The sequence below is a fragment of the Macaca mulatta genome, chromosome 9 (assembly GCF_049350105.2).
Source record: "Macaca mulatta isolate MMU2019108-1 chromosome 9, T2T-MMU8v2.0, whole genome shotgun sequence".
Classification (NCBI taxonomy): Eukaryota; Metazoa; Chordata; class Mammalia; order Primates; family Cercopithecidae; genus Macaca; species Macaca mulatta.
Window position 1 is genome coordinate 143,839,067 of NC_133414.1, and position 25,759 is coordinate 143,864,825.

The window sequence follows — 25,759 nt, forward strand, 5'->3', positions numbered from 1 at the left end:
GGCTTCCTGGGCTGGTTAGTGTAGATGGTAGACTGGCTTCCTGAGCTGGTTAGTGTAAATGGTGGACTGGCTTCCAGGGCTGGTTAGTGTAGATGGTAGACTGGCTTCCTGGGCTGGTTAGTGTAGATGGTGGACTGGCTTCCAGGGCTGGTTAGTGTAGATGGTAGACTGGCTTCCTGGGCTGGTTAGTGTAGATGGTGGGCTGGTTTTCTGGGCTGGTTAGTGTAGATGGTGGACTGGTCTCCTGGGCTGATTAGTGCAGAAGGCAGACTGGTTTCCTGTGTGCTGGCTTCCTGGGCTGGCTGTTGTAGATATTTGGCTAACTTTCTTGGCTGGGCACCATAGACAGTGGGCTTCCTTCCTCCAAGATGTACCTTTGCTGCCCACAGTGGCAAGTCCAGAGTGGGCAGGAAGGAGAGATGGAGGGAGACCAGTTCCTCTTCTGACTCTCTGAACCCCAACCCAGTCATCTCTGAGTCTATGGGACCCCACTTGTGGAACCAGGGGTCTCCTCCTTTGTCTAAGTTACCACTGGGCTCCTGGTTGCCAGCAGTGGGCCCTCTGCGAGAGACAAGAGAGACACGCTTGCCCCCAGGCTGGCGGCCCCAGGCTGTGTGATGATTGCCGCATTTGGGAGAGCGTGTGTCGCCTTCCACAGGTTTCCATCTTAAACAACCAGAGGGGCTCTGCAGTGGGGGCCAACACAGCTGGTGGTGGAGTGCAGAGGAGGGGACAGATCACCGCTGGGAAGCAGCAGCTGCCCTCTCAGTCCCAGCCTGCCTGCCACCCTGGTGAGGGTTTCTACACAGCGACATTTCTTCCTGACAATTCTGGCATTCAATTTCAGATCCAGTCGCCCCTGGAGATCCCAGTTTTCTCTGGGACTGGCTGCCCCAACCACGCCGGCAGTGGAGGTGCTTCAGCCTCGGGTCTGAGACACAAAACCAAACCCAGTCAGCAGGACAGTGAGACACTGAAGTCCTTCCTAAGAAGTATCTGACTCAAGCCCGGCTCCCACCTTACCCCACAGAGAACACACGCGGCTCAGCCTGCAGGACGGGCCCAAGGCCTGTGGGAGTGCCTGGCATCCAGCTTCAGCCTCCTGACCACTGCTTCACTTGTCCTCCACCACCTGACCCTTCAACAGGGCAGGCAAGAGGGCACTGCAGGGGTCCCACAAAGGCAAGGCTTCTATGAAACCGCAGAGCCTCCAGAGCTGAGAGTCATTCAGGTCAGGAATCCTGACCAGTGTATCTTCTCCCAGGGATCGCTGCCTTTCTGTTGCTGTTTGGTTTTGTTTGGTTTCTATTTTTGTCTCCTCCTGAGAATCACTGTTATAAATAACCAGGAATTTCTACAAAAACTCTGGGATGAGAATACCAAACACCTAAGTTCTATTGCTAGACTGTAGAGGAGAGGAACCAAAATCCTGGAGTGTATGAATGAATGAATGAATGAATGAATGATTAAATGAATGCATTATCTGTGTCTCCGTGAGGTGGGAAGGGGACAGTCCTTTGCTCCTCCATTAGCCTGGAGGGGCCGGATGCCCACTGGCCCACAGGGTCCTGGGAAGCCTGGCCAGCCTTGTTATCTTCATGGGCCCCACATGCATTCACCCTCCATTGGCCACCTCCTTTTCCTCCCCCACCCCCTCCCTCCCCAGAACGAGATACACTTCGTGTACTGACAAGCAATCATACACGTTTTATTTAAAATAATGAGAAGATGCCGTTATTCTGGGGGATTATAAATGGGGCTACCTCAGCAGCCCCAGAGCTGCTCTCGGAGCTGAGCTCTCCCTGCGACGCCCCGGCCCTCCACCAGCTCCCAAGGCCTCTCCATCTCCAGACTGTCACCATTACTGTCCCCAGCACAGAGGGCTCCTGGGGCTCTCCGCTGACCACCCAGAAGCACAACCCAAGTGCTCTTGGCTGCCCCTCTGCTGAATCTATCGAGGTTCTCTGTGGGGGCTTCACGTTCTACCTGGTGGAGGGGCCTCCCCACAGCACGGAGCTCACTCACCAGGACAACACTCTGGATGGCCTCTGTCTCAGCGGTGTGACATTTCTGCATGTTTCTGTGCTGTGACACTCTGTCTCGGGCCCCGCATTCCTGCTTGTTCTTCCTAAGCCACTGTGTCCTCCAGCTCTGATGGGGCTTAGCCATCAGGAATGGGACAACTCTCTCTCTAGAGGTGACTTCAATCCCACATAGAAGCGAGTGATGGAAGTCTTTGCTGTGCTGTTTGTTTCTGAAGACTTGGAAGTATTTGCTTGGGGGGACAAGACAGTTTCATTATTCATCTTTCTCTTGTATTTGCCAAACCAACACTTTTTGTGCTTTACTTTTTCATCTATAATAACAGGGTAGTGATGCAGCTATTTCTAGAACTGAAAACAATAGCTGTCGTTTTTCCTGGGGAGAATTTGAGTTTAATCTAAATGGCCAGTGTGCACATTCATTTTCCCAGTGTGGAGGAAATACGTATTGATGAACGTCAGATTCTTGGAGGAGTCTCATCAAGTAAGAAACTCAGTGGCCTTTTCTCAGAGCTCTTAGAGGAAATGGTAATACTGGCATCCTTCTTTCCTCCTAAAGCCTCTTGGCTACAGTGACATTGTGCCCGCCCGACTCTCCTCCAGCTTTCCTACAACACATCTCTAATCTGATTCCTTGTCCTCCTCCTGAACCCTAAATTGGGAAAAGGGGCTGCCAGATCATGAATATCTGTCTGTATTGGGGGTGGGGAACAGGAGAGGAAAGCAGCCCTTCCCCATGAGCCTCACCCCGTGAGGACACTGAGAACACAGGTTACCATGTGCACTGCTTCTTCAGGTCTGCGTTACTCTGAGTCCTCCAGAGAAACAGAACCAACAGGATAGATTAGATAGACAGATAATCAATAGATGGGTAGACAGATAATAGATAGATCAATAGATAGATAATCAATAGATAGGTAGATAGACAGTGATATTGTTTGGCTGTGTCCCCACCCAAAATCTCATCTTGAATTGCAACCCCCATAATCCCCATTTGTCAAGGGTGGGACTAGGTGGCAGGAATTGGATCTCGGGGGCAGTTTCCCCAATGCTGTTCTCATGATAGTGAGTGAGTCTCACAAGATCTGATGGTTTTATAAGCACCTGGCATTTCCCCTGCTGGTTCTCATTCTCTCTCCTGCCGCCCTGTGAAGAGGTGCCTGCTTCTCCTTTGCCTTCCACCATTATTGTAAGTTTCCTGGGGCCTCCCTAGCAATGTGGAACTGTGAGTCGACCCTCTTTCCTTTATAAATTACCTAATCTCAGGCAGTTCTTTTTAGCAGCATGAGAACGAACTAATACACATAGATAATAGATAATCAATAGATAGGTAGAGATAGATCTGTTAGAATAGGCAGACAGTGGCCAGGTGGGGTGGCTCACGCCTGTAATATCAGCTCTTTGGGAGGCCAAGGCAGGCAGATCACTTGAGGTCAGAAGTTTGAGACCAGCCTGGCCAACACAGTGAAACCCCACCTCTATAAAATAAAATAAAATAAAATAAAATAAAATAAAATAAAATAAAGGGAAGATGGCTAGACATGAGCAGGAGAGGGAGCCCCTGAGAAAAGGGAGGTCTGGGAAAGTCTCACACTCCAGGGACCACCTGAAACATGCATGCTGGAAATGAGCAGAGGAGGGGAAATACCGATGCAGGAAGGAACACCCCTTAGAGACACCCAGTCATCACTCCCTCCACAGTCAACCTGTCAGAGCAGAGCTAGCTGCATGCCGATAAAGAGGAAAGAAAGCAAAGGAGAAATTCAGAGACAAGCAGTCACAGTAAGTGCAGATCTGTCCATGGTACAACCTTCCTTAGTGGAGGTAATGAGCAATGCAGCCATTAGGTAGAATTTGCATCCAACACCAGCCTGGCATGGGTACCGCCTAATAATAAGGGAGGGCCCCAGAAACCCAGGGTGAGAACTAGGTGAGGAGAAGGTGGGGACTTAAGACAAGAATGAGAAAACTAGATCCCCCCCAAAAGAAGGCAGAGCCTTAAGACAGAGGTGGGAACTTCAGGAAAAAATTCAAAATCATAAAAACCCAGCATAGAACCCTCAGGGGCTGTAGCTCATTCTCCTTTAGCTGCCCCCTCTGTCTCATCTTTCAGAGTGCATTGTCCCTTTAAATAAACCCCCTGCTTCCAATTTTCCTACCATAAATTATCTTCTTGGATAACAGAATAAACTCCATAAACTGTCTCTTGGCCAAATTCTTTCTCCCAAGATGACAAAGGACTGAGGATTCCTGCACTTCCTGATGAGAGAGAGAGAGAGAAAGAGAGAGAGAGAGAGAGAGAGAGAGAGAGAGAGATTCATTGTAAGGAGTTGCTCACACAGTTATGGAGGCTGACAAGTCCCAGCTCTGCCATTTGCAAGCTGGAGACCCAGGAGACCCAACAGTGTAAGTTTCAGTCCAAAATCCGGCAGGTTCAAGACCAGAAAAAGGCTCATGTTTCAGTTCTAGTCCAAAAGCAGCGAAAAACTAATGTCCCCACTCAAGGCGATTAGACTGGAGGAAAGCAGGAGGCCCACCCTTTCATTCTACTCAGGCCTTCGCCTGATTGCAGGGGCCACCCTAACCAGGGAGCACCATCCGCCCTACTCAGTCTACAGATACCAATGCTGCCCCATCCGGACACACACTCACAGACACACCCAAAAAAATGTCTGGGCACACGACCCAGTCAAGTTGAAGCATGAAATTCGTCATCCCATGATGTGCGCCCATCTCAGTGTCATGACCACCCACTGTTGTCTGACATCTTCAGAAATAAAACAGACCTTGTGCCTAGAGCCACTGAGAGTCAGAGGTTGTTGGTGCAACAACTGGTCACATGTCTCTGACTGCTGAAATAGACAGTGGCCCTGCCCATGGGACCCCAGCCTTGCCTTTGCCACAGTGTGGCCACTGTAGACTTCCTCAGTGGGACCTATTTACATACTACACCTAGTCAATCCTGCCATGTCAGCCAGAGGCCCCCAGTCTCAACCCCAGCAGGCCAGAGGAGCTCCCCTCCCCCTGCCTCCAAGCCAGTCTCTCCTCTGGGCCTCCTATCCTGTGCAGGGTGGACACTCCATCATCACCTCTGGCTCCTCCCCTCACCATGTGCAATGGAGGGACCCGTCCCTCCACGTCTGCGTCAACCATCCCTCCACGTCCACGTCAACCGTCCCTCCATGTCCGTGTCAACCACCCCTCCACGTCCGCGTCAGCCACCCCTCCACGTCCGCATCAGCCACCCCTCCACATCCGCGTCAACATGACTGATGATTCCTCCTGCCTTCGCAGGGCCGACTCTGGGCCCAACGTGGCTCTAAGTGTCATAAATGGTGTCTTCTCACAACAACTGGAGGTTGTCATCGCTGTGACTGCCATTTACAGATGCAGCAGCTGTGACCCAGCGAGGTTGGGTGGCTGGCTTGCCCACAGTCACAGCCTCCGTGCATACTGACCCTGGCCTGGAACCAGACACCCTGGCCCGAGCCAAGAGGCCCCTTGCTTCCTGCTCCACACCTTCCCGGGAACAGCTAATACTCTAAGTTGGGGTCACCAAAGCCGTGGAGTGCAGCTAAACTTGCAAAATGTCTCCTTGGTTCTCCCCTACAGCAGTAGAAACTGCCCAGCAGTCCTGCTCTGTAGACTTTCCTCTTCCCCTGCCATTGGCCTGCTGAGACACTCCCCACGGCACTCCTGACTCCTTCCTCCAGGCCCAGGGCTGGACTCAATCCCCCAAAAGGCCACTGATGCTACCACAGCCTGTTTCTTCTCCGTGACACCTTGCAGCTCACTGAATTCCGCAGAAACTTTATACCCGAGAGCATATAGAAAATCAACTGTGATAGTTCAGAAGCCATCTGGCCTCTACTGGCTACTACTCAAAAGAAAATTGAAATAAGCAACTTCAAAAGCCTGTTTACTATTCATTGACCACCTACTATGCACCAGACACACCCCTGGGCCTTTTGCATCAATTACCTGGTTTTATTCTCACCGCCGTCCATGAGGCAGACACCATTGTTATCCCCATTTAACAGAAGGAAAACATGAGACGCAGAGAAGCAACTTGCTGGACATGACCCAGAGAATAAATGGCAGAACCAGCTCTCAGCCTGGGTGTTACTCCAAAGCCAATCCCCCCAACTCCTACAGGGATGCTGGGCCAACGTTACACAAAAGCAGTGACAGTTGAAATGAGGAGAAAGGTGAGCATCAGAGCTCATCGGGTTGACCCTGCGGAGCTGCCCTAGGGGACGGAGAGCTGCTGTGCTCTCTGCTTCTGCACATCAGGCAGGAGCCAGGCCACCATGAGCGCCTTCCCCTCTATCACCTGCCGCGTTCACAGCCCACGGCTCTGCTCAGGGTGGACTGGGCTCCTCTGGCCGCCCAACTCCCTTGCAGGGTGGCTGACAGGCCCTTGCCTACCCTTTGTTTCTAGCATTGCTATCCCCATTTCCCAAAATTCAGCAAAGGTTAGTCCCCTTCTTTTTTCCCCTAATTCTTGCTTTTTAAGATCAATCCTGAGCAAGAGGAGCTTTCTCAAGAAAGAATCACGTGGATCTATAGCCCCACTGAAGCTTCAACAAACTGATTCCCCCAGAGGTGCTAAATGGAAGAAGTCAGGTCCTTTGTTGCGTATCAGACCCACCTGGCCAAGGAGAAGGGCTCTGTGCTGATTCATTCACAAAATCTTCATCAAGCTCTCACTGCATTTATCATCCTACACAGGAACTAATGGGTACGTGCGTGCGCCTGACAAAGAAAAACGGGCCTGAGAAACATCACTGTAAATGTCATGTCTTTAAGACATAAGTGTCAACATTTTAAGGATGACATTGAATTTTTTCAAAAGATTATCTTTTTCGATAGAAAATACACAAGTCTGTACAAGTCTGAATGTGCTAGATCACTGATCACATGGAACTGGTTCCATTGAGTTACGATCTGTTGCAAAAAGGGGTATGGAGACTTGTTCTTTCTGAGGACCCTGGCAGTTCTGAGTTTAAGTGCTTATTGGCTGGGAGCTTTGGTTATGCACAGGCAAACTTCTGGAACCTATGTTCCCAGGCCAAGGAGACTAAGGTAACAGTGTTGTCAGTGCACACCGCACAGTCCTTGGAGCTGGGCTCGCCTTTTCCTGTGCCACCTAAAAGCTCTGGCCAACTCAGTGGAAAAAAAAAAACAATTACACTGGGTTTTGACTGAAGTGACATCTATTGCCGGCATTATATAGATTCGAATTTATTGACTTGGCTCTTTTTTTTATTCTAATTTATTCACCATTTCAAAAACCAAGTATGTGATTAAAATATGCTGCCACCAGGTGGTGGTAACAGTGTCACAAGTCATGTTCCAAAAAGTGAAGTCCACACAACTGTGTTTTGGTAGAGGTAGCAATGAACACATTGTTCTCATCTATTTAGGGGAAAATGGTAAAATATATGTGAATTTATTCATTGTTAATCCTACATGTGACAAATATAATCTGAGTACAAGCCTCAAGGCAGCATTTCTTAACTGGTCATGGATGCTTTTGAAAACCTAATAAAATTTGGGAGAATCTCCCTGGGAAAATGAACACGCGTGCACATTCACAAAGTTCCACAGGCAAATTTGAAAGAACATAGTACAGAATGAAGACACTTGCTTTAAAGAAAATACCTAGAAATCAATCTCACTGAGATGGTTGCAAATTAAAAGGCTCTAATCACAGTGAAAAGGAACCGGTAGCTATGAGCCACTGTGAGTTTTCTGAGAAGTCAAACTAAGCGCACCCTGATTCCATTTTGTCATTATATTATGTAAAGGTAAATATATAGGAGAGATATGTGTTTTATATATGCATAAACATATATAAAACATAAACAATTATTTATATATTTTTGTACTTATTCATATAAAACATATTTATATATAATTATTGTACAAGATAATTTAATTCCATGCAATAGTTATTTATCACATGGCTGGACTGGTCACTGGGTTGGGTGCTGAACACTCAGAAAATTAAGATACGATTTCTGCCTTCAAAAGGCCCATAGCCTGGCAAGGAGAATGAGCAGATGTATATATACATATATAAGAATTATAATCTAGGCCGGGCGCGGTGGCTCACGCCCGTAATCCCAGCACTTTGGGAGGCTGAGGCGGGCAGATCATGAGGTCAGGAGATCGAGACCATCCTGGCAAACACGGTGAAACCCCGTATCTACTAAAAATACAAAAAATATTAGCCGGGCGTGGTGGCAGGCGCCTGTAGTCCCAGAATGGCGTAAACCCAGGAGGCGGCGGAGCTTGCAGTGAGCCGAGATCGCGCCACTGCACTCCAGCCTGGGTGACTGAGCCAGATCGCGCCACTGCACTCCAGCCTGGGTGACAGAGCGAGACTCCGTCTCAAAAAAAAAAGAATTATAATCTAAATTATAATCTAATGCAACAAGTGTCCATCCAAAGGCACTACGGGAGCAAGAGAAAGAAGCTGTCTGACTTGAGGGGTGGCAGGGAGGAAAAGTTGCCATTTCAGCTGAGGAAAGAGAAGTGTAACCTCATCCCCAATGTGAAAGACACATATTCGAAGCAGGGAACTGCATGAGGGAAAGCTCAGCGGCATCAAAGTTCACAGGACCAGCACGTGCTCTGGGGTCAGGCCGCCAAAGCTGCAGAGTGCAGCTAAACTTCAGCTTGGTGTTTTGCAAAATCTTTCTTTCTTTCTCCTTGACTGTCCCCTACAGGGAACCTTCCCACCAGTCCTATTCTATAAAATGTTCCCTTGCCCCACACTCCAGGGATTATCCAGGGTGCAGAACAGCGAGGAGTGTGCCCCATCTCATGTGCAAAACCTCATTATGTAAGGTAATTCTATGGGATACCTTTTATACCCCACATGAAAACCCTCCCAGCCTCACCTCGCCACTTCACCGCACCTCCCAGGCTCCGATCAGCTTTGCACAGGTGTCACCTGACACCACCTGGGCTCAGAGACCTGCTCACCTCTTACTTCCTGCCTTGGCCCTGGGAAGGGCCACCTTCCAGGAGGCTGCTCAGCAATCACAGGTATGCAGGTCACCAACACAGAGCCTCCACTGGCCAGGACAGAAGCAGATAACAAATTCTCTTTCCTTTACTGTCCCAAGGGGACCGTGCGGAGATACATTTCATAAAGGGCCTCAGAAGGTCTCAAAGGGCCCAGCACCAGTCACTCCAAGCAGCTATTGATTGGATAAGCCATCCGGTATTCCCATTCACTCCTTCCCTCCCTCGCTCTCCTCACTCCTGCTCGCCTGAGCCCTGAGACCCCTGCCCAAGGAAACAGCCTGAACTCAAGTTTTTGTCCCTAGCTCTGCTGGAGAAGCTCCATCCAAGACCACTGATACCAAACCTGAAAGCTCTAGAAAGCAGACTTTCAGGATAAAATTTGGGAGCTAGTCCCCTCACCAATCCAGCACACAGAGGAACCCCATTGCCAGTGGCAACTGGGGAATAAGCCCCTGACCTCAATTGCCTCATCATCACCAAGAAGGGCACTGGAGTAGGGCTAGAGAGAGGTGCAGGGAGGTGCAGGGGATTTACAAGGGAGACATAGGGAGGCAGGCTTTGCACTGGCAGCCACAACACCTTAGAGGCTCCCTGTCCAGCAGGGTAGGGGTGCCCAACTCCCAGCCATGAACCGGTACCAGTCTGTGGCCTGTTAAGAGCCAGGCCACACAGCAGGTGAGCAGCAGGCTGAGGAGCATTGGCGCCCAAGCACCCTCTCCTGTCAGATCAGCTGCGGCATTAGATTTTCATAGGAACACAATCCCTATTGTGAACTGTGCTTTCGAGGGATCTCGGTTGCCCACTCCTTCTGAGACCCTAATACCTGATGATCTGAGATGGAACAGTTTCATCCCCAAACCATCTCCCCACCCCCAGTCTGTGGAAAAATCGTCTTCCACAAAACATGTCCCTGGTGCCAAAAAGGCTGAGGACCACGGTGCCAGAAGGTCTTGCAGAGGGTGCATCAGCAACGTGCATCTCTAACTAGCAGCAAAAGTCCTATTACAACACGTTCATCTACTGTAGAAAGGTTTAGGATGTAGAAACAAAACAAATGTCACCTGTAACTCTGCCGCAGGTCAGTGTGCACCGTCTCAGACTCTTCTGCATGCCCATGTGGGTGGGATTGGGGTTGGGTGTCTCGGCCAGGTAGAGGCTGGACCAGGCCCCAAAGCTGTGGGCGATGGGTGCTGCATCCACCTCCTCTGGCTTGGATCTGGAAGCTTCCTCCTCTCTCTTCCTCTTGCCTGAATTGACACAGGAGATGAAGCCTGGGGAAAAAGGACCAGAACTCAGACCCCACCCCCCAACCCACAATGGCATTCAAGGATGTCAATCAAGATGCACGTGATAGACTTGTTAGTACAGGATTATCTGTAAATCAGAGCTGTGTTCCCTGTCAGTTAGAACAGGCTGGGTTATACCAAGTAACAAATGTCCTGCAATCACAGAGGCTTCCCACCACGAAGATCTGCCTGTCACTCACCCCATGCCCAGGGCTTGGCTCAGCCCTTCACAGGTGGATGGACATCTACAAACTGGAGCATGGCAGCCTGTCAGAGAGACAGGAAATGAGCTCATGGTGAACAAATGGTGGCTCTTAGCTTCTGCCCAGGAGAGCCCCATGACACTTCTGCTCACATTTCACTGGCCAAGGCAAGTCACATGGCCTTACTCCCACATGACACTTGTACTCCAATTTCATCGGCCAAGGCAAGTCCCCGGGTTTGCCTGCTTCAGTGGGGCAGGGATGTTCAGTGAGCAAATCACCCTGAGAACTTGATTACTGTCCTTGCTCCATTCTTTCTTTTATCATGGTCCTTTGTCCACTGACCCATCACCAGCTCTGGACTGGAGCTCCAGTAGCGAGGGCACCAGGCACAGTCATCCTTGTATCCTAACAAGGAACTGGCATTGTTGGCAGACAGGCAGTCGACGCCTTTCTCCTGCCAAGAGTCGGAGAGAGTGGTGCCTTCCACAACACTGGCCCTGCAGACCTCGTAACCTAAGTTACCAAAAAAGACTAAAAAGTAATGAGTTCTTACCCTGATTATACACTCAACAATACTTAGTTACTGAACATCTTTTATGTTCCCGGTACACAATGTGGAGAATAAACAGAAGTAGAAAATAAGAAAATGAAAATCTCATACAGGTTATCTCTTATTCAAAATGCCTGGGACCAGAAATGCTTTGAATTTTGGATTTTGGAATATTTACATAACACTTACTGGTTGAGCATTTTGAATCCAAAAGTCTAAAATCCAAAATGCTCCAATGAGCATTTCCTTTGAGCATTATGTCAACACTCAGAAAGTTTCTGATTTTGGAGTATTTCAGATGTCAGATTTTTAGATTCAAGATGCTCAACCTGTATAATTTCACCACTCTGGGGGACCTACTTAATATTTTTTATATATTTCCTTTCAGTTTTTTTTTTCTATAGTTTTTTTGGTCCTGCCAATTTAAATAATTTTCTCTTTTTCTCACTTAAAGTTATAACTACAACAGTCTTAAGAACTCTGAAAATTTAATTTTAAAGACTGAATCATATTGCCTTTAATGTGGATTACATAAGTGCAAGTTATTTATTGGGCCACCTAATTATCATTAAACACTCTGGATCATTTCACTTTTTTATTTTTAAAAATGCTATGATTAATATCATTTTTTAAATTATACCTCAAAAAGTCTTTGTGAGAAAATTATTCATAGGCCGTAAGCATAAGGAAACCTTCTTATGAGATCATTTGTTCTACAACAATTTATCTCAGCCTAATTGCCTTTTATTGGCCATAGAGCTGTTCACTTCCTCAGCAATCCAGAGTTCAAGTGCTGTAAAATGCAACACTGGGCAGTTCTAGAAGAAAGAAATGTTTCTGGAATTAGGCTCTAAAATCCTCAGATCACAATAATTTTCACAATTAAATAAAATTTAATTTTTGGCTCACGTAGTAAGAGATTATATCAGATTTCTCATTCCTTGGAAAATCAGAGAGAACTTAATAACAAATACCATAATTATCTGCAAAGACTGAACAGTGATTAAATTATCAGGAGGCCGTTACTCCTAAAACTATTTCTTTAATTAGCTAAAGCTGGCAGTATATATTAATATTTCCTGAGATATTTGCATACATTCACAACAGGCTAACCAGACATTAGGTGAAATATAATTTTTCTAATATTATGTTAGAAATATTTTAAGATTAAATCATATTATCATGTTTTTTTCCTGTGATTATTAGAGCAGACTCTCTTGATTTATTACCATAAATTCTCTAATTTAGGAGCTGAAAATGCTTCTTGTTTTCCATGATGAGCTTTTTCAATTCCATTTACACAATAGAAGGTGCTCTTTGAAGCCAAGATCTGCTGGTAGAACGTGATTTTTAACAATCCACATCTCCACACTGCTCCCAGACAAACACCAGAAAGCCCACCCTAATATGTAGCTGGCAGGACTCTGGCCGTTCAGATTCCGTGGCCACAGCAGGAAAAGCATCTGGGTAGCACTGGGTGCAGGGATGAGGTGAGGGGGAGCTGGTCCTGGGTGGCCACAGCACCAAAGAGCGGAGGACATATCAGCAAGCAGGGTTTGAATGAGGGTTGAACTGGTCTTTCTCAACTCCACCCCAGCCTGCACAAAGGACAGCACACTCAACTGAACTGGGCAACTCTCAGAAAGTCCCAAAAGGGGGTCAGTACAGAGGTGTAGGGACAGTTAGGGAGGCCACACCCAGGAATCACAGCAAGGCTCTGTCACCACCACTGGGGACAGGAAACTGGGGAGTCCTGAGGTGAGCCCCAGAGCAGAGGACCACCCAACAGGAGCCAAGCCCTTACAGGAGGGGCACAGCCATCTCCAGCCTGCCCCGGGAGAGGGAGTGGAGAATAAAGGCTCTGAGCGCTCTGCATTCTCTCTCTCCACAGCCCTGCCCAGGTCCCTTTGGCCAAACTTAGCAGAAGCCAGAGGGGAAGGAGGCCCACAGATGTAGCCCCTCTGGTCAGCATCCAGGGCCTGAGAGGGGTAGAACACAAGGAGAACCAGGGAGACATGTGGAAGTTGCTGGGCACAAATGATGGGGGACATTATTGCATCGGGGGACATCCTGAGGGCCCCCTTGGACGTGCTGATGCCAGCATGTTGACCTTCACAATATGTGTTCACTCTCACCCTGGAGGACTTTTGTCTCTTGCCATGTGTGTGATTTTAAAAAACAACCGCTTGTCAGCAAGAAGGGATATGCTTTGAAAACCAAAACAGAAATTTCCAAAGAAGCCAGGAGCCCAGAGACTGTGATAAGGAGCAGCTGGGCAGGCCTGCAGCCCTCTGGCCATGATGCCCAGCACCCCTCCTTGAGCAAGCGGGGCTGGGTACTGGCGTCAGTGATGAGCAAGACTCAGCCCCTGCCCCAGGGACACCTAAGCCAGCAGAGCTGCTGACCACGTCCCCTCAGGTTCACCTAAGCCTGCGGGGCTGCCCACCACATCACCAAAGCACTCTCTACTTAAAAGCATGAGCAGATGAAGGTGTGCACAGGTGCAGGGCAGCATGAGCAGGGACCCAACTTGGTCTGTTGGATCAGAGGAGGATTGGGAGGTGGTGGTAACAGGAGAAAGCTGGTGCATGGTTTTGTTTTTTGATTTTGTTTTTGTTTTTGTTTGTTTTGAGGAGTTTCACTCTTGCTGCCCAGGCTGGAGTGCAGTGGTGCAATCTCAACACACCGCAACCTCTGCCTGCCCAGTCCAAGTGACTCTCCTGCCTCAACCTCCTGAGTAGCTGGGATTACAGGCGTGCAGCACCATGCCTGGCCAATTTTGTATTTTTAGCAGAGTCAGGGTCTCTCCGTGTTGGTCAGGCTGGTCTCAAACTCCCGACCTCAGGTGATCTGCCTGCCTCGGCCTCCCAAAGTGCTGGGATTACAGGCTTGAGCCACCGCGCCCCGCAGTGGTGCATGTTTTCAGAGCTGCTCCCCACCCAGAGCATCATCACTGGACAAGGTCATTCACTCAAGGCTGATTCTGGCCAGATGCCGGGTTTGATTTTATTAGTTTAGCCCAGTTGGACATCCTGGACAAGATGGGGCAAGAACTCAGAGGATAAAATTCATCTTGTCCCTTGGGTAGAACTGTAGCAAGGAAATATCTTCATCTTAACCTCACCATCTGACGATTGCCTTTTAGATGGTGTTTGGACGTCATCTCTATGAAAAAAGATAGAAGTAAAGGCACGTGAGCCGCAGAAGCTCATACAGCAAGGATCCTTTTCCCTCTTCACACCTTTTTTTCCAGACAAACTTCATTGAAAACACCATGACCTCTGAGTTCCCTGGCGGAAAGAAATCATTTCCATGACTCTTGTTGAAACCTGAAAAAGCATTTGATGATGCCCATTCGCCTTCTGGAAGCCCTGGGTTGGGGGCCAGGTCTGTGTCCAGGCCTGAAGGCTGACTGCTCTGTCACATTTTTTTCTTGTAGGAAGGGGTGACCAAGCTCAGGAACAAGCAAAGAGAAGGTATGGTAGTTGCATGAGTTGGAGCTGCTGAGCGCCTGGGTGCATCTAGAGGTTTCCTCCCCATACTCCTTGGGAACCTCTACCAAGACAGAAGGTCCATTTGCCTAAAGCAAAATGTGTCCCAAAAACATTCTTTTCTCCTCGCCCCAAAGACTGAATAGGTATTTTAGGGATTAAAATGCAGTAAATTCAAATTACAGTCTCTCCAAATCATGATACTAAAAAGGAAATGTAATATTCATACTCAACTTGTCATCTTAATTAATTTGTCCGTATTATTTCAGGAGTTCTAACAAAAAATACAAGGCAGTCATCAAGTGAAAATGGGAGTAAAAATAAAGTGACTCAGTTAACTCACTATCCATCTATGCAGATTTATGGGAGGAAGACCTTTCCACTAGGAGAAGAAGTGGGCTAGACAGAACACTCCCAGAAATAGCTATTAGAGAACAATTGCTTAAATATGGGTGATTTTTAAGTTATTTTACAATATTATCCAATCTAAAACTTCAGCATGCTTTTTCTGAGACTTTCTAAATACTAAAGTTTAACATTTGAAACAATTTTAGGTTTACAGCAAAATTGAGCAGAAAGTACCAAGAGTGCCCATGTACCTCCCAGCCCCATACCCTCACAGCCTCCTCCACTATCAACGTCCCCCACCACAGTGTTGCACTTACTAAAACTGATTAGGCTACATTGACACACCACTGTCACCCAACATCCACAGTTTACATTAGGGACCTCTCTTGGTGTTGCACATTCTATGGGTTTTGGCAAATGCAGAAAAGCGTGCATCCACCACTATAATGTCATACAGAATCATTTCACTGTCCTAAAATCTCCCTGTGCTCCACCTGTTCATCCCTCCTACCCCCTAACCCCTGGCAACCATTGATCTTTTTACTCTCTCCATAGTTCTGTTTTGTCCAGAATGTCATATGGTTGGATTCATTCAGTCTCTAGCCTTTTCCAACTGGCTTCTTTTACTGGTAATATTCATTTAAGGTTCCTCCACGTCTTCTCATGGCTTGATTGCTCATTTCCTTTTAGTGCTAAATAATGTTCCATTGTCTGGATGTACCACAAATTATTTATAAATTTATCTAGTAAAGGACATTTTGGTTGTTTTCAAGTTCTGGCAACTGTCAGGGAAGCTGCTATAAACATCCATGTGCAGGTTTTCTGTGTGGACCTGAGTCTTTAACTCCCTTGGATAAATACCAAGAGGTGCGATTGCTGAATATCTTGGTTCATTTAGTGTTGCTGTAACAGAATACCTGAGGCTCGATAATTTATTTTTTTTAAAAAGAGGTTTATTTGGCTCACAATTCTCACGGCTGGAAGGTTCAAGATTGGGCAGTTGTTCCTGGTAAGGGCCTCACAGTGCTTCAACACATGGGAGAAAGCAGGAGAGACGGTGTGTGCAAAGAGATTACATGTTACGAGAGGAAGTGAGGGAGGAAAACCAAGGAAGCCAGACTCTTAATAACAACCTGCTCCCTTGGGAATTAATCTATTCCTGTGAGACTGAGGACTCGCTCACTGCTGTGGAAGGGCATTAATCTAGTCATGAGGGATCCACTCCCATGACAACACTGCCACCTTGGCGATCCAATTTCAACATGCATTTTGGTGGGAACGAACCACATCCAAACCACAGCACTGGATCATATGGTCAGAGTATGTTTAGTTTTGTAACCCACTGCCAAACTGTCTTCCAAAAAAGCCATACCATTGTGCATTCCCACCAGCAGTGAATGAGGAAGGGCTCCTGTTGCCTCATTTAATATTATCAGCGCTTTGGACTTTGACCATTCTGATAGGTGTGTAGTGATATCTCACTGTTGTTTCTATGTTCATTTCCACGATGCCACACAATGCAGAGGGTCTCTCCATACGTCCATGTGCCTATTTGCCATCTGTTTTCTTCTACGGTGAAATGTCTGTTCATGTATTTGGCCCATTTTTTAATTGTGTTGCTTGTTTTCTTATTGTTGAGTTTTAAAAGGTCTTTCTATATTTCAGATACTAGTCCATTATCAGATGCGTCTTTTGCAAATATTTTCTCCCCGTCTGTGGCTTCTCTCCTCATTCTCTTGACAGTGTCTTTCACAGAGTAGAAGTTTTTAATTTTAATGAAGTCCAGTTTATCAATTCTTTCTTTCAAGGATTGTGACTTTGATGTTATATCTAAAAGTCATCACTATACTGAAGGTCATTTAAGTTTTGTCCTATGTCATCTTCTAACAGTTTCATACTTTTGCATTTACGTTTGGGTCTCTGATCCATTTTGAATTAATATCTGTGAAGGATGTAAAGTCTGTGTCTAGATTCATTTTTTATGTAGATATTCAATTGTTCCAACACCATTTGTTGAGAAGACTATCCTTTTCCATTTAATTGCTTTTGTTCTTTTGTCAAAGATTCATTCAGGATATTTGTGTGGGCCTATTTCTGGGCTTTGTATTCTGTTCCATTTATTTGTCTACTATTCCACCAATACCACATGGTCTTGACCATCACAGCTTTATAGTAAGTCTTGAAGTCAGGTAGTGTCAGTCCTCAACTTTATTCTTCCTGGGTATTAGGTTAGCTGTTATGTGTTTTTTGCCTTTCTATATAAACTTTAGAACCAGTTTGTTGACATCCACAAATTAACTTGCCAGAGTTTTGATTGGAATTGTATTGAATTTATAGAAAAAGTTGGGAAGAACTGATATCTTGACAACATTGAGTCTTGCTATCCATGAACATGGAATATCCTTTAATTCATTTAGTTATTCTGTAATATCTTTCATCAGAGTTTGGCAGTTTTCCTCATATATTTGTACATATTTTCTCATATTTGTATCTAAATATTTTGTTTCTTGAGTGCTAGCATAAGTAACAATGTGTCTCAAATCTCAAAGTTCACTTGTTCATTACTGGCGTATAGAAAAGTAATTGACTTTTATATATTAGCCTTGTACCCTGAAGCCTTTCTAGAATTTCTCATTAGTTCCAGTTTGTCAATTCTTCTGGATTTTCTACTTAGATGAGAATGCCATCCACAAATAAAGACAGTTTTGCTTCTTCCTTCCCAATGTATACATCTTTTATTTCCTTTTCTCGTCTTACTGAGTTAGCTGAGATTTCAGCACAGCATTGAAAAGCACTGGTGAGAGGGAGCATCTTTGCCTTGTTCCTGACCACCACGCTTTCAGTGGGAGTTTTCTCTTATCGTATTTCCCTTTTTAAAATTAACTTGTCTTAATTAGTCCTTTTGAGTAACATACAATTTCAGAAATGCCATGCAATTACATAAAGAGTAGATACAGCTGTTGTTTTTGAGGAAATAATAATATTTCATTTGAAAGAACCTGAAGCCTTTCATAGGTCCTGTACCAGGACTTTCCCTGGAAAGTGGAACCGGTGTTGCAGTTTTAACACAAAGGGTTACACCAGCATGACAGCCTGAATCCCCCCAAGTCCAGTCTTAGCTCCATCCCACTGAGAGTCAGCCCCACCGCACCACAGAGCCTCTGAGGACTATAGGAAAAGGAAGTACTGTCCTGTGCCCCATCTCTGCGCTGACACCCACCAGATACATGTTCTTCACTGAAGTCTCTGTCACTCCCACACTCTCAGCCGCTGGCCCCAGAGTTCCACAGCAGGGAAGACAGTTTTGCAGTGTGTTACAAAACTAAACATACTCTGACCATATGATCTAAGTCAGATCAGAATGGAGAGAACACCTCTCCCAGGGGCCAGACCTCTCTGCACTGGATCCTGAAGCTCCACCGGTATGCTTTGGCTCCCCAGATCCTAAAGCAAACAGTGTGCACCCACATCCTCACTGGCACCACATCCTCACTGGCCTGTAGTCAGCCCAAGGGCTGAGTCTTCAGAACCCCATTTCACAGAAGAACTTGAGTTTTGACAATAAGAAATTAACATACGCTGTTAAAGAGAATATTCTCCTCTACAAAACATTCTGAGGGAGGGAAGCAGGAGAGATGTGCCTCTCCTTCCCAGCCACCTTTTTCTTCTCTTAGAGACCCCTGAACACAAAAACACCAGTGGGATGCTGTGATAGTTGCCAGGCAGTGACCTCTGCCGGGCAGTCATAGTGTGTGATCATCAACTGAAGCTTGAATGCCAAGGAGAGACCATCTGGTCCAAACTCAAGAAGAAAGGCGTTCTAGACAGAGGGATAGATGCTGCCACATGTATACAGTATTTCAGAGCCGAAAAGGAGGGGAAACACCACATGCATTGACACCAAAACCATACAAAGCAGAAAGATGACAACCCAATCTCAGTTATGAACATAGATGAAAGCCCCTACCAAAAATTCTAAGATATTAAGGAAATGCTGAGGAAATCTGAGCAGAATATGGGCTTTAATTAATAACCTGTTAATATTGGTGCATTTTATTGTGACAAATGTGTCATACGAACATAATATGCTAATAAGAGGGGAAACGGAGTGTTGGGTAGGTGGAAACCCTCTGTACTATCTTTGCAATAATTATATCGATCTAAAACTACTCTAAAATCACCATTTTAAATGTACACTAGATGGTCTAAGATCAACAGCAGATTAGACACTGCAGAAGAAATGGTCAGTGAACTTGAGCACTAGAAATATGGACAATCTAAACTAAAGCAGAGAGAGATAAAAAAAGACCCAAAATAAGTGTTAACGTACAACAAACAATGCCACAACAATTGAAGATCAATGAGGGGGTATTAAAAGAATCTCAACCCCTATCTCCTCATCATATACAAAAACTAACTCAAAATGAACCATAGACCTAAATGTAAGAGCTAAAATTATAAAACACATAGAAAAATATGTATGATCTTGGGTTAGCAAATATTTCTTAGATAGGACACAAAAAGTACAACCATAAAAGAAATAATTGACAAAGTGGACTTATAAAAATTTTAAACTATTACTTCTTAAAAACTACAATAAGAAAACTAAAAGGCAAGCCACAGACTGGGAGAAAATATTTGTAAAACATGTGTCTAATAAAGACTTGTAACCAGAATATATAAAATAGAGTGTAGCTCAAAAATAAGAAAAAAAATTTTTTAGTTGTGCAAAACAAAAGAGTTAAACAGATGCTTCACAAAATAACATGTACAAATAGTCAATAGTGTATGCAAAGATGCTCAACAGTATTTGTCATTAGGGAAATGCAAGTTAAAACTGCAATAAGATACCACTACACATCTACTAAAAACCCCCTCTCTACTAAAAATACAAAAAAATTAGCCGGGCGTGGTGGTGGGTGCCTGTAGTTCCAGCTACTCGGGAGGCTGAGGCAGAAGAATGGCATGAGCCCAGGAGGTGGAGGTTGCAGTGAGCTGAGATCACGCCACTCACTCCAGCCTGGGCAAGAGAGTGAGACTCCATCTCAAAGAAAAAAAAAAGACTGACAATACCAAGTGTCAGTCAGAACTTGCACCAACTGGAACTCAAATACACTGCTGGGGAATGCAATATGACATAGGCACTTCAGAAAATAGCTTGGCAGGTTTTTATAAAGTTGAACATCCACTTGACAAGTAATTCAGCCATCTCATTCCGAGGTATTTACCCAAGAGAGATGAAATATATATCCCCAGGAAGATGGACTTGCAAATGGCCATAATGGCTTTATTTGTAATCATCAAACACTGAAAGTAACCCAAACTCTCATCAACTGGTGAGTACCTAAATAAATTGTGGTATGTCCATATGATGGAATACTACTCAGCAAGAAAAAGGAATGAATGACGGATACAGGCAACAACATGGGTTAATCCCAAAAGCATCATGTTAGGTGGAAGAAGCCAGACATAAAAGACTACATACAATAGAATTCCGTTTAGAAGAAAGTCTAAAAAAGGCAAAATTACAGGGGCTGCTAGAGCATGAAGAGGCTAACGGCAAAATTACTCAGGAGCACCTTAGGGATGCGGAACTGGTCTGTGGCTTGATTGTGGGGAGGGCTGCATGGCTGTGCACAGTTGTTATTATACACTTTAAATTTGTGGATTTTATTCATGGAAATGTTGCCTTAATAAGGCCTGATTTAAACATAGTTCCCTTGGCCGGGCATGGTGGCTCACGCCTGTAATACCAGCACTTTGGGAGGCTGGGGCAGGTGAACCACTTGAGGTCAGGAGTTTGAGACCAGCCTGGCCAACATGGTGAAACCCCACCTCTACTAAATCCCAGCTACTTGGAAGGCTGAGGCATGAGAATCGCTTGAACCCAGGAAGCAGAGGTTTCAGTGAGCTGAGATCACACCACTGCACTTCGACCTGGGCAACAGAGTGAGAATCAGTCACAAAATAAATAAATAAATAAATAAACAGACAAACAAATAAACAAACAAACAAACTTAACTTGCCACTCACAACTAAAAACCCTGTAACGGTCCCCCATGGCCTGTGAGAAAGTCACGGTCCTACATGATCTGGGCCCTGGTTATCTCTCCAACTTCATCTCTGGGTGCAATCTCTTCAATCTCTTCCCTCCCCAAAATATCACACCCTATCTTGCAGCTGTAATAAACACTTCCAAATCCTTATATCCATGTGCTTCCTGCTTCCGTGTCCTCTATATACCAATTCCTTTGCGTAGAATACTTTTCTTTTTATTCTTCCTCCGTTGACTGGGAAACTCTGCTATTCTTTAAGACACAGCCAGAAGTATTTTCAATGGCCACTAAGTAGGGTTTACCCAGGGAATGAGGCAAGGATGCTTGATACCTCCCACACCAGTCAGCACTGCATTGCCAGAGGTCCTGCCGAGGCAGTATGTTAATTTGAGAAAAATGAAGCCTACGGATTATAAAAGATAAGGTAATTATTAACAGATCTTTATAGCTGCATGCAAAACAAGATGAAAGAACATTTACAATTAGAACTAATAAGAAAGTTCAGCAAGGCTACTGCTCACAAGCTCAACACACAAAAATCAAAGCGTTGTTACACATCACCAATAACTAATTAGAAAATGTGATTTATAAAAGATCCCATTCACAACGGGAGGAGAAAAAAGAAACCATAAGGTATCTAAAACTAAATCTAACATAACACAAAATGTCCGAGATATTGATAGTGAAAGTTAAAAATACTACTCAAGGACATGAAAACGGTGAGCGAGTGGGGAAGCAGGTGAGTAGGAAGACGTAAGTTCATGCAGATGTTGACTCTTTTTGAGTTAATCTGTAAATTCAAAGCAATTCCAATCAAAACACCAAAGAGATTATTTTTGTAGCGCTTGTAAGACACTTTTTTTTTGTTTTTTGAAACGGAGTTTCACTCGTTGCCCAGCCTGGAGTGCAATGGCGCAATTTCAGCTCACTGCAACCTCCGCCTCCCAGGTTCAAGCGATTCTCCTGCTTCAGCTTCCTGAGTAGCTAGGATTACAGGCTCCCGCCCCCATGCCCGGCTAATTTTTTGTATTTTTTAGCAGAGACAGGGTTTCACTACATTCGTCAGGCTGGTCTCGAACTCCTGACCTCAGGCGATCCACCCGCCTCCGCCTCCCAGAGTGCTGGGATTACAGGCGTGAGCCACCATGCCCGGCCGTAAGACACATTTTAAAATTCATATGAAAGTTCAAGAGTAGCCAAGAAATTCTGGGAAACAACAGGACAGCAGGGGGACTTTCCTTCCGAGATTAACCAGGCTTCATACAAGCTCCGGGAATTTAGATGCGTGTTTTCAGGGTCCAGGATGAACAACCAGGTCAACAGAACAGAGTAGAAAGCCCCATAGGCCTCTCTGTATCCACGGATACAGACCCGTAGACCACACATCCACATGCGGGGAGGACTTTGTCATTTAACAGAGGAAGCATTGCAGGTCAGAGAAAGAAGAATGACTACTCGGTGCTTGCTGCATTGGGAAAATCGTAGACCCTTACTTCTCAACAAGAGCAAACTGTGAATTCTAAATGGATCAAAGATCGCACGGTCAAAAACAAATTAGAAAAAAAAAATGTACCAAAGTATTCTAATGAACTGTGGTGGTGGACAAGGGATAAAAACGTACATCTTGAAGGAAAAGCATCACAAATATGACTAGAACAAAATTTAAAGCTTTCGTATACCAGCAGACACCATAAACAAATTTAAATGACTAAAGCACAGACTGGAAGAAATTATTTGCAATTTCTGTAACCCATAAACGATTGTCAGCTAGAAAGCATGATTTTCCTACAAACCCATAAGGAAAGACAAAGAGCCCAATGGAGAAAATGCACCAAGGCTCTGTTGAGGCTGTTCATAGAAAAGACAGCCTGACTGTCCAACAAACAACAACAAAACACTAGGGAAACGCAAATCAAAACAGTAAGATGCCATCTCACGCCCATAAGGTCGGCCAGAACTGAAGCAAGTGTCAGTATCCACTGATGGCTCGAAGGTGGGGCAGGAATGGGTAAACTGCTCTGAGAGCACTTGGGGGTGCCTCTGGGTGGTGCCTCCTAAGGTAAAGAGATGGGGCTTCCCTTCCTGAAGGAAAAATCCTCACCTACAGGCCTCTATGAGAAAAGGTGAGAAGGACCCACAGGTCACCACATCCTTTTGGTTTTGAAGCAGTCACTAAGCCCATCGTGGTCAAGGTGTGCTGAATGAGGCTCCACCTTCTGAAGGAAGGAGCCTCTATGGCTTTGTGAGCATAGTTTAAAATCATCGCCCAAGGAACCTGACCTTGTCCCCAGTGAGGAGGAAGACATCCAACAGGGGCCTAGGGGAGGGCCCCACTTCCAGCTAAGCACCAAGTGTCCAGCCCTGGAGGCAGACACCTGGGCTTCCAGGCCCTTCCGGAAACCAGGACACTGTCTCTGAGCCACCTTCTTTAACCCTGGCATAATTTCATTGGTTTCTTTTAACCAGCTAATTTGAGAGCAAAAAAAAAAATCATGTTGCAAAATTTCTATTCCTGCAAAATGGGAGCAGATACAAGTTCTACAAAGTTAGAAATTAAATGACTGTTCTTTCTCTGAGACATATGTTAAGCTAGTACCTCATTAATCTTCTTTCTGCTCTAAGACTGTAACAACCTGGCTACTAAATCTTTTAAGTCACTGAATCATTACTCTTTTATAATCTCCAATGCACGGGCTCCAAGAGGGCTTCATCTTTCTTAAAGCATGCCAGGAGAGGCCAGTTCAGGCAAGGCAAAGACGATACAGCTTGGATGTGACCTTCTGAAGGTGGTCAGGCACGCAGGCTGCACCCTGGAGGCAGCTGGAAGACGCCTCAGCGCCGAGCACCCTGGAGTGGGGCCACAGCAGCACAGCACGTGGAAGAGACAAACAGAAGAAAGAAAAGAGAAAAGCACTAAGGGTGATTCTTTGATAGAACATTTATTTTATGTATCCTGGGATTACAAAAGTGAACAATGCTCACTGGAGAAACCCCCAAAGAATCGGAAGAGTCCAAAGAAGATGCAAAATCCCTCCCTCATCAAATCTAAAGGGTTATTTTGTTCCTGGATCAAACTGAGGGTCATTTTGCTATTTCTCGCAGCCCAATAACAAGATGCAGATGAACTGAGGAGGAAGAGATTGTTTATTTCTGTAACTGGTTACAGGGAGAAGGCCTGGAAATTATCGCCAGACCGACTCAAAATTACAAAGTCTTCCGGAGCTTGTATAGCTTGTGAGCTACATGTCTACATGTCAGAGTGCGTTCACCTAAAGACAGAAGTGACGAATTTCTTCTAATCTGTAACTGAGGTCTGAGTCCTGAAGACCTTCCTCTGGAGCCTCAGTAAGTTTTTACTTCATCTAGACGGCTCCACGTTTACTTCATCTAGACGGCTCCACGTTTACTTCATCTAGATGGCTCCAGGTGCTGGGGGATTGCCTTTGTCTCCCGCTAAATCATAAAGGTTTGGGGAGTTCCTTTAGACCCCAATAAACTTCTCTGTGGAGGCCTGGGGAGTTTCTTCAGACCCCCAATGCAACTTGTTTAATCCTGAAAGGGTCCTGTTAGGAATTCTTTTGTTATCTTGTCACGCTTCAAGGCCCAGGAACAGCCTAGGCAAAACTCTTGGTGGGCTTTGGTTCCATTCCAGCCTTTGTATAAAGGCACTAGCTCTTTCAGCTTTTAATGTTTAACCTAGTTACCCAGCCAGTGCTGGGACCGTTGCCATGGAAGCCTGCGTTGGCGAGACCTGGCCTGCCACAACAGGGCACCTGCCTTCCTGTGCAGGGTTAGCAAACTCGCCTGGGGGCTGAGTCAGCCCACCTGCTGTCTGTGGATTTCTCTTAGCATTTCCAGGCCCCCAAAGCCCCCCTGGCCTTGTCCCTTCACCTGTGCTCCCCGGACACGGAGGCTAAGGCAGACCACGTTTACCCTGCCCTGTGGCTGGCTGTGGTGAGCTTTATGCCTGCTGCTGTTCTCACATCCATACCCAACCTCCCCGCCCCTTCCACAGTGAACCACAAAGCTGTCCAATAGGCACCTAAAATTAGAACTGCTGAGTCAGACTCCACCCTTCGGCTATTCACTGGTCCTGCCAGAAAGGCTTAGCATGATTTTGAATGTCTGCACGGTTAGCAAATCTTTTGAGAGATCATACTAGTGCTTAACCAATCTCCCATTGCTAACATTTACGATGTTTCTAATTCTTATTATCATTAAGTCTTTTAATTAACATCTTATACAAAAATTATTTCCGATACTGCCTCCAGGATCAATTTCTGGAAGTGGCCCGATGGGTTAGGGAGTCTGAGCCCTGTTTACATTTCTGACAGTGATGCTGACACTTCGCCCTCTAGAAGCACCACCACCGCCACGTGGCCGCAGCCTCTCACCCATCCTGGGGTTTCTCCTTTGTCACGATGGTCACCATTACATCCTTTCGCGTCACGTTTGACTGCCACTGAAGTCAGGCATTTCCTCATGATGTGTATGTCTGTGTGTCTTTGGCTCAGACCTAGTTCAAGTTAAGCCCTTAGGAGCTGGAGGAGATGAAGCACAAGGACCTCAGTCAAGTTCTCAGCTCCTCTCTCCTCTCTGTGACGGAACCCCTCCTTATCGTAGCCCCTCTCATCTCCATCAGCCAGGAAACAACCATCACCAAGGCTACCACTTACAGGACACTCATCAGCACCCTCACAGTTGTCACTGGGAGTCCCCGGACGCCGGGGCCAAGGATCAGA

General features: G+C 45.9%; 1 long non-coding RNA gene across 1 annotated transcript in view; it reads right to left on the minus strand.

Moving 5' to 3' along the window:
- The window catches only part of LOC114670078 (uncharacterized), a 78,999-nt gene that overhangs the window by 16,236 nt on the left and 37,004 nt on the right, over nucleotides 1-25,759 (minus strand). The window contains exon 2 of the long non-coding RNA XR_013397871.1: nucleotides 10,142-10,351. This is a non-coding gene — a long non-coding RNA (uncharacterized LOC114670078). The remainder of the gene's footprint in view (nucleotides 1-10,141; nucleotides 10,352-25,759) is intronic.